The sequence below is a fragment of the Mandrillus leucophaeus genome, unplaced genomic scaffold (assembly GCF_000951045.1).
Source record: "Mandrillus leucophaeus isolate KB7577 unplaced genomic scaffold, Mleu.le_1.0 Scaffold415, whole genome shotgun sequence".
Taxonomy (NCBI): Eukaryota; Metazoa; Chordata; class Mammalia; order Primates; family Cercopithecidae; genus Mandrillus; species Mandrillus leucophaeus.
Window position 1 is genome coordinate 3,139,594 of NW_012104421.1, and position 10,557 is coordinate 3,150,150.

Genomic DNA, 10,557 nt, shown 5'->3' on the forward strand with positions numbered 1-10,557 from the left:
GGCTTTATTTGTTGGGCTGGAATTTGAAAAGGAGTTGAGGAGAACATTATGCCTCTCAATTAAATCATTACCTAACACCTATCAGGGACATGAAAGTTCTACTGAAAGCATCTTCCAAGAAACCTGTATTGTCTTCTAGGAAGTGAAATGTGTTTCCTGGTTACCACCAATAATGTCTTCAAGACAGGAGATTCTCCGTGTTTCTTACCCTGAAGGAACATTTTTTGTTTTTTTGTTTGTTTGTGAGACGGAGACTTGCACTATTGCCAAGGCTAGAGTGCACTGGCATGATCCCAGCTCACTGCAACCTCTGCCTCCTGGGTTCAAGCGATTCTCCTGCCTCAGCCTCCCTAGTAGCTGGGATTACAGGTGCCCACCACCAGGCCCGGCTAATTTTTTGTATTTCTAGTAGAGATGGGGTTTCACTATGTTGGCCAGGCTGATCTCGAACTCCTGACCTCGTGATCCTCCTGCCTCAGCCTCCCAAAGTGCTGGGCTTACAGGCATGAGCCTCCACGCCCAGCCTGAAGGAACAATTTTTAGGCAATGGTCCAATTGTTTATAATAAATGTAACAATGTCACTATTTGTTGGCCAGGGCATTCGGTGCTGAGGCGCCTGCCTGAAGTTTTGCTGAGTTTGTTTTGAAATTGTAAGTAATCTAGGACTGGCATACTTGCAGGACCTGGTGAATAGGGACTATAGGGTTTAAAGTTCCTTTTCTTTCCCCCTTGGGCTTGAAGCCAACACCATTCTTAGTTCCTATATCTGACTGATAAGAGAAAATGGGGGAGGAGGAAGGGACCTGGTATCTCTAAGCAGTAGCCTTTTCTTGGGGTGGCCAGAGACTGTGAGATCATTAGTTCCTTTTTCTCCCCATGCTCACCGTATTGTTTTTTTGGGGTTTTTTTGTTTTTGTTTTTTGTTTTTTCCTTTTGGGCAAAATCTTTTAGAATGGCTAGGCAGCTAAATAATTATTTTTCTTTCTTTGGATGTTTATCTGACAACTCCTGGGGTCAGATAAACAATGGCAACCATGGTAAGTGGCCACCTCTACTATGGCTGCCATCAGCCGGAGTCATAACAGGCAGCGGCCTCTTTTGAGGATCTCCCCATTGACGTCATCTGGGTCAGGTTGTGGCCTCCCCCAAAGCTCAAGCACAGACCCCCTGATGTAAGACCCTGTGGCTGGGGAGTATGTCCGAAGAAAATTGAGTCAATATATATTCTGCACCAGAGCAACATCTATTTGCTTTTACACAAGAAAAAGACTCACAAGCAATGTTACTAGATATGTTATATTGTGTGCCATGGGAGCACAACACATAAAGACAAATAAATAAAAAACAGAAGCAAAGCCAGTTAAGTAAGATATATCTAGATGTCAGCCATAAACCCCAGCTCCAGCTCCGGGACTCTGTGACTATGAACACCATCACTGCCTGTCAGATACCTCCTGACTCCGCTAAGGACTTGCCAACCCCACCTAGACCCACATGAAGGAGGGGAAAGTATCCCCATCACATAAGCTTGGAAACAAATGTTTATACTAAACAGCTCTCTGGTCACAACTGCCCAAACCATATTGCAACTTTTTTTTTTTAATCAAAGTCCAATCTGATAGGCAGCCTCATAAAAATACGTAGAAAAGCACAACACTCTACATGTATACACACCGAAATACTTTAAGTTACAGTTAATCACAGAGCTAGAGCTTCTAAAGTCTTACTACTCTGGTTTCTTGGCTTTCCTTGTTATTCCTCATTTTCTGTATCTCAGGAATGCTATTGATGCTATTATATTAAATAACTGTCATGCCAAAATGGCACAAAATACTATAAAAGTTTATTTGCAAGGTTGAGCAAAAACATCGATTTCTTTTTTATATCAAAGCTTATTAGAATGCTCTATCATCTATGGAGTATATGGAATGATTTCCAGATACTCTTGAACCAAAAAAGAATCTGAGCCTTTCCTAACAAGTAGTTACAACAATGTAGAAAGATTACATGGGAATCTTAAATTGGTAACACATTTTACATCAACTCTGTTTCCAAATATATTTTCAGCAAGTTCAATGGGCAGGCTAAAAGGTAAAATCTGTCCTAGAAGGTATATTATTTTTACAATAGGATGAGATAATGTAAAATGTATTATAATAAATCCAACTCATGCATTTTAAGCATCTACTCAATTTTCAGTAATATGCTAGAAATTTTCAGTAATATGCTAGAAATTGCTATGTAGTTTAAGGATAAATGTTTCACTTTATTAATTAGCTACACTCCAGTTTTTGTATTTTTTAAAATAGTCTAATTCCATTTTGTTCAATAAGCATTGATTTACCATCCAGGTGCTAGTATAGGTTCTTTCAGACTTCACAGAGCTCTTAGCCTAGTATTATATAATATTTACTGAGTATTATAATGTCATTGGAATTTTGGAAAATTTCCTCAGAAACACAGAAAAGGGAAAGTCATATTGAGATTTTTTACAAAGTATTGGCCAACAGTTTCTACCTACTGTAGAGGGCTACAAAACTAACATCAAAAAAGAACAACACAAATCTCATAGCTCTATCCACTGAGAGGGACCAGAAGGAGTGGCACCCCAGTAACAATGAACACAAATGGCACCCAGATTGAAGTTTCTAAATACAATCCCCCAATAAAAGGAACCAAGGTTCTTTAGGGTTAGCCTAATGACAGAGCAAGACTCCGTCTCAAAAAAGCAAAAAAAAAAGAAAGAAAGAAAATTTGTTGAACCCAAGATAAGGGCAGTGAAAATACAAGGTGTGCATGGATCATCCTGTGGGGTCAGAAAATAAAGAAGCAGGGCCAGGCGCAGTGGCTCATGCCTATATATCCCAGCACTTGGGGAGGCTGAGGCAGACAGATCACTTAAGGTCAGGAGTTTGAGACCAGCCTGGCCAACACGGTGAAATCTCATCTCTACTAAAAATACCAAATGAGCCGGGCGTGCTGGTGCGTGCCTGTAATACCAGCTACTCGGGAAGCTGAGGCAGAAGAATTGCTTGAACCTGGGAGACAGAGGATGCAGTGAAGCCAAGATCCTGCCACTGCATTGCAGCCTGGGAGACAAGAGCGAAACTCTGTCTCAGGGGGAAAAAAAAAGCAAGAAAGAAAATAAAATAGAGAAGCAGATGGCAAAAGAGATGAAGACTTGTCAGAAGGCATAGAAGGCAACTCACAAGAAATTACACTGGCCAAAGTTGGGGTAATTTAAACAACAAAATGAACAATAGTAGTATAACCAAAAGAATAAATATTCACAAAGCATAGGGCTATGAATGAATGAATGAATGAATGAATGAATGAATGAATGGCTGGGCACTGTGGCTTGTGCCTATAATCCTAGCACTTTGGGAGATGGAGGCAGAGGCAGGTGGATCACCTGAAGTCAGGAGTTCGCAACCAGCCTGGCCAGCATGGTGAAACCTCGTATCTACTAAAAATAAAAAATTAGCCAGGCGCGGTGGCACGCACTTGTAATCCCAGCTACTCAGGAGGCTGAGGCAGGAGAATCGCTTGAACCCAGGAGGAGGACTCCAACCCAGGCAACAGGGCAAAAATTTCGTCTCAAAACAAACAAACAAACAAAAGGCAACTTTTCCTTACAGAAGAATTATAATTAATAAATGCAGAAGAAAATAAGAGAAACAGAAAAACACCATTAGAATACCACAGTGGTAACTGCTCCAGGCAAAATGCAAGGAAGGAAACAAAAATAAGTGGGCAAAATTTTAAGAACAAACAAGATATCACGCAATCTCAAAGTATCTCTCCCAAGACATTTAGTAATCATAAAGATAAAATAAAATTTCATAGTGAAGGATCCTAACAGATACCACCTTAAACAAGTGAACAAGGTTAACACCAGTAATACATACTGACATCATGTACCATGTACCCCTGAGGTGATGGAATGAATGAGAAAGGCTTATCAAATGTGTGGAGTCCTTCTCAATAATATAGCCAAAGCCCAGTCATGAGAAAATATCAGACAAACCCCAAATCAAGGGACATTCTACAAAATACCTGACCAAGAATTTTTTAAAATATCAAGATCATGAAAGACAAAGACAGACTGAGCAACTCTCACAGATAAAGGAGACTAAAGAAACATGACAACTAACTGCAATGTGGGATCCTGATGTGGATCCTGATTTTGCTGACCCTGCAATACTCTTTAAATTAACTAATGCTTTCGTTAATTAACAATGAGTTAATTCTTCCTACCTGTAAAAGGTAGAAAAGGAATAGTGTTTTTTAATTATTAAATAGAAAAAAGTTGGAAATACTTATTAGCCAGAAGAAATTTATATTACTCTTTAAATTACAGACTTTTAAAATAAGTATTTTCTAAATACAGTGAGTGTGGTAGCCTAGATTAAATCCTGAAACATACACAAAAAAGATATTAGTAGAAAAACTAGACAAATCTGAATAAAGTCTGGAAATTAATTAATAATGGTGTGCCAACATTAGTTTATCAGTTTTTACAAAAGTCTTTACAAAATCCTTAAAGACTTTTAACAATAGAGGAAATCAAGTGAGGAGTATACAGGGATACTCTATACTATGAAACTTTTCTGTAAACCTAAATTTATTCCATGATAAAATGTTTTTTATTTGTATGTCATCACTTTTAGGTACCTAACAATTGCCAGATGGAAGCATGTCATTATATTAGGCCATATTAAGAGCTATATATAGGCTTTTTGACTACATGATATATACATACAATGACGTACCTAGTGAAACTCACAGAATATCACTGAATCTCACTTTTCAAAAGAATACATACATGTGGCCAACAATCATATGAAAAAAAGCTCAACATCACTGATCATTAGAGAAATACAAATCAAAACCACAGTGAGAAACCATCTCATGTTAGTCAGAATGGCTATTATTAAAAAGTCAAAAAATAACAGATGCTGGCAAGGTTGTGGAGAAAATGAAATGCTTATACACTGTTGGTGGGAGTGTAAATTAGTTCAACCATTGTAGAAGACAGTGTGGTGATTCCTCAAAGAATGAAAAACAGAATTACCATTTGACCCAGCAATTTCATTACTGGGTATATACCCAAAGGAATATAAATCATTCTATTATAAAGACACATGCATGTATATATTCACTGTAGCAAATACTATTCACAATAGCAAATACATGGCATCAACCTAAATGCCCATCTATGGTAGACTGGATGAAGAAAATATGGTACATATATACCATGGAATACTATGTAACCATAAAAATGAATGAGATCATGTTCTTCGCAGGGACATGGGTGGTGCTGGAGGCCATTATCTTTAGGAAACTTAACACAGGAACAGAAAGTCAAATACCCCATGTTCTCACTTGTAAGTGGGAGCTAAATGATGAGAACACATGGACACATGGGGGAACAACACACACTGGGGCCTACCGGAGGGTGGAGAGTCAGAGGAGGGAGAGGATCAGAAAAAATAACTGATGGTTACTAGGCTTATATCTGGGTGACGAAATCTGTACAACAAACCTGTATGACACAAGTTTACCTACACAATAAATCTGCACATGGACCCCTGAACTTAAAACAAAAGTTAAATTTAAAAAAAAGAATATCACTGAGTCTCAGTTGGAATAAATTGACACAGTCACATAAACAGCTCGCAAATCCTATCAACGAAAAAGTACTTATTTCGAGTTACTTTGTACCAGCTAAGTTCCATCCTAAATGCTGTGAAAAGCAATTTCCTTCATGTAACTTAAGTCCAGCAAAATAGGAAGGCATATAAATAAAAAATAATGTGAAGAATAATACAAGAAAATGAATATAGAGACTAATATGAATACCACCACAATAAAAACACACAAGAGTTAGGCACACAGCAAAAATGGGTCACTGGGAAACAGCACAGACTTCCCTAGAGAGAGAGAGATGGTTGAGTCTTGACTTAGGAGGACGAGTTAGCCAATCCTAAGAAAAAGGGGATGTTCTGAGAAAGGGTGATAACATCTTAAAGGCACAGGGGCAGGAAAATCCAAAGAACATCTGGGAATAGCAGAGTGTTAGAAGAGAATGCTGGCCATGGCCACGGCTGCAGAAAAAGCCAGAGATGCAGCAACTGTCCTAAAGCTGAGGGGAGACTAAGAGTGGGAGAAGCAGGATATATGGAATAGTGGAAAATGCAGGACTTCTTCTAAGACAAAAGCATTGTAAACAGGCTGAGGATGTGAAAGAATTCACAGAACCTTTGAAATAATTTTTTTAAATTTAAATGAGTTGCATAGCTAAGCCGTAAACTTCTTTTGTTTTTGTTTTTTGTTTTTGTTTTGAGAGAGACAGTCTTGCTCTGTCACCCAAACTGGAATGCAATGGCGCAATCTTGGCTCACTGCAACCTCCACCTCCTGAGTTCAAGCGATTCTCCTGCCTCTGCCTCCTTAGCAGCTGGGACTTCAGGTATGCACTACCGCATCCGGCTAATTTTTGTATTTTTAGTGGTGACGGGGTTTCGCCGTGTTGGCCAGTCTGGTTTCGAACTCCTGACTTCAGGTGATCTGCCCACCTTGGCCTCCTAAAGTGCTGGGATTACAGGCGTGAGCACCCACTTACAGGTGAGACTTTCACCCAGTCTAAGTTGTAAACTTTAAACCAAATCAATTGAGAATTTATTCCTCAAAAAAAAGTCTCCTGCTCACTGTCTCTTGCCGTGTGTGTGTGTGTGTGTGTGTGTGTGTGTGTAAGTAAATGGGAGACAATGGATGTGAAATGAGTTCAAAACCCTCGAGAAAACAGAAGAAGAAATCATTTAACTGTAACTCAAACTCAAGCCTCTATGGTGGCTTTTGATTCATTACCACATTACAGTAACTCTACCATAAAGCAAAGTTTAAACTGACAAAGAATGTTGGATATAGATGCTCTAAGCAGGAAGAAATGGTAAGAAAATGTGTTCTCAAGTAACGCATGAAAAAGAAAATTCAGTGCTTTCTGTTCTTTAAATAGGTATTGAATCCTGGATTTAATGAAGAAAAATCCCTTATTGTTCGTGATGCCATAAGCAATTAAGACCAGCTAGAACTCATTAATTGCTGAAAAAATAGTCGTAATATTCTCATTCTATTTATCCAATGCAGCTTAGTATCCAAGGTTAACAGCAGTCTAAAAGAAGAGCTGTAAGGAAATAATGAAGGAGAAGAAAACAAGAAATGTAATAGGAACTAAAGGGAGACAGCACGTGATATTAAAAGGGAAAATTATAATTAAGTTTTGACTGTCACAGTTTTTTTTTTAACACTCTGAAATATGCGGTGGAAAGTTTCCTCATTAAACTGAATGTAAAAATGTAGAAACACATTTATTTCTAGAGCCCAGAAACAAGTTTTGATACAAAAAAAAAAAATTTAAGATTCCCACTACCAGTACTAAACTGTCCATGTTTTTAAAGTACTACTGTAGTACAGAAACAAGTTCCATAGAGAAGACTCTTAGGTAATTTCCATTCCAAATAAGACAGCCAAAGTCATCTCTTCCAGTTTTGAAAGTGACCCCCAAAAAAAAGAATTTTAAAAATTAAAATAATTCTGTGTTGTATTTAAATGATAAATTGGATATTAAAGCTTAAACATTATCTGGAAGAAAGCAATAACACATTTTAAAATTAGCTTTTCCTCTTCAAAATAATGATATAACCATTCTGGACCACAACAATAATTATATCATCTCTTAGATATAATCTCTTAGAACATGTAATTATTGTCTGTTAATTTTTTACTACTCTTTTGAGATCATATGTGATATTTATTCCCTCTTGTTTCAAATAGCTAAGGAAGACCTTACTGCCCCGTATGGGCTTGGAGGGGAGGGTGGATACAGAAATCTGCAGTGTAGTGTAAGAAGAAAGAGTAGAGAAGAAAACAAATAGAATAAAAGTAGGTGTTTTTTCCTAAATTGCAAGGGATGCTGTCAAGAGAATCAAAAGAAAAGCCACAGACTAGGAGGAAATAAATGACATATTTGATAAAGGATATACAATATACAAAGGGCCCAGTGCAGTAGCTCCCACCTCTAATCTCAGCAAGTGGTGGTGCATGCCTGTAGGCCCAGCTACTCTGGAGGCTGAGATAGGAGAATCATCTGAGCCAAAGGAAGTCAAGGCTTCAGTGAGCCATGATTGTGCCACTGCACTCCAGCCTGGGCAACAGAGTGAGACCCTGTCTTAAAAAATAAATAAATAAATAAAAGTAACAACAAAATACACAACAAATTCTTAAAACTCAAAAATAAAAAAAAAAAAACCCAAATCAAAAATGGGCCAAAGACCTTAACAAATCACCAAAGAAGGTACACAAATGGCAAATAAGCATATGAAAAGATGCTCTACATCATCTGTCATCAAGGAAATGCAAATTAAAACAATGAGATATTTCTACACACCTATTACAATAGCCAAATTCCAGAACACTGGTAACACTAAATGCTGGTGAGGATATGGAGCAACAGGAACTCTCATTCATTGCTGGTAGAAATGCAAAATGGTATACACTTTGGAAGACATTTGGCAGTTTCTTATAAAACTAAACATACTCTTACCATATAATCCAGCAATGGAACTTCTTGGTATTTACTCCAAAGGAGTTGAAAATTTAAGTCCATACAAAAACCTGCACATGGATGTTTATATCAGCTTTATTCATAGTTGCCAAAACTTGAAAGCAACCAAGATGTCCTTCAGTAGGTGAAGAAATAAACTGTGGTACATCCACCACACAATGGAATATTATTCACCACTAAAAGGAAATGAGCTCTCAAGCCATGAGGAAACTTAAATGCATTTTACTAAATGAAAGAAGCCCAGTCTGAAAATACTACATCTGTGTGATTCCAACTATATGACATTTAAGATAGGGCAAAATTACAGAGATAGTAAAAAGATCAATGGGCTGGATGAGGTGGCTCATGCCTGTAATCTCAGCACTTTGGGAGGCTGAGGAGGGCAACCGCTTGAGTTCAGGAGTTCAAGACCAGCCTGGGCAACATGGCGAAACCCCATCTCTACAAAAAAAATACAAAAATTTGCCAGGCATGGTGGAGTGTGCCTATAGTCCCAGTTACTCAGGAGGCTGAAATGGGAGGTTCACTTGAGTTCAGGAGGTGGAGGTTACAGTGGCCAAGATCATGCCACTGCTCTCCAGCCTAGGCAACAGAGCCAGAACCCACCTCAAAACAAACAAACAAACAAAAAATAAAATAAAATAAAAAATAAAAATAAAAGAACACGTACACACAGACAGATCAATGGTTGTCAGGGGTCAAGGGAAGCAGCAGGGAGAAGGAATGAATAGTTAGAGCACAGTGGATTTTTTGGACTGTGAAACCACTCCACGTGATTCTATAATGGTGGACAGATGTCATTATACACTTATCCTAACCCATAAAGTATACAACAGCAAGAATATACCACTCTGGTAGGGGATGTTGATAATGGATGAAGCTGTGCATGTATGGGTTTGGGGGTTACATAGGAAATCTCTGTACTTTCTGCTTGGCTTTGCTGTAAACCTAAAATTCCTCTAAAAATTTTAAAAATAAGTGTTTTGATTCTTAAAATACCGTTTGTATCAAGATACAAAATTAATATCCTCATCTTGGTTCTGGTATAACAATCTCTGCAAAAACTTCTATAAAACTACTGCATAGTACAACAGAATAATGAAATGTTTCTGTCAGATGAAATGTACTATAATAAATATTATCTTCCACACTTTTTAAAACAGACAAAAGGAATAACTGTGACTAACGAAAAAGAACCTTTTTTTTAAATGACGGGCTCTCAGGCTCTCATTTTGTTACCAGGTGGACTCAAACTCCTGGGCTCTAGCAATTCTCCCAGAAGTAACATTTTTTAAATAAAAATTACTGTGGCACAGGGTGGCTGTCATGAAGGACCCACCAACAGTTTTACCAAAGATCTCAAATGTGATTATCACTCATACTTGTTCCCCATTCCATTCAAGCCAGCCCAGCAAATCTCTGAATGAGGTTCCTGCTGGGCACTGCCTGCCTGAAGGTTCCCCAACTCCACACCCCCTCCACCTTTGCTTGTTTTCATAAATGTATTCCCAAAGGAGACAAGAAGTCAAAACTTGTTCTTCCAAAAGGAAAAAAATAAATGCTAAATCCTCGTTAGAAGCTTCAATCAGAAGGGAGCAGGAACCCTGTCAGGCTACAGAGGGGGCTACAACATCCTCAACATTCAGGAAGGCACCTAGTAGCTTGGACCAGTGAGGCGAGAGGAAAAGGGAGGGAAAAGGAGGGAAGGGAAAGAGAGGGATGAGAAGTATAAGGAAGGAGACAGGGGAGAGGATATGAACAAGAAAGTAGAATTACGAAGAAAGACAAAAAAAAAAAAAAAAAAAAAGGGCAAATTCCTCCTGACAGGTGACCTGCTATAGGCTCTACAAACAGAAAAATAAATGCAAGGCTGGGTACGGTGGCTCAACGCCTATAATCCTAGCACTTTGGGAGGCCGAGGCAAGCGGATT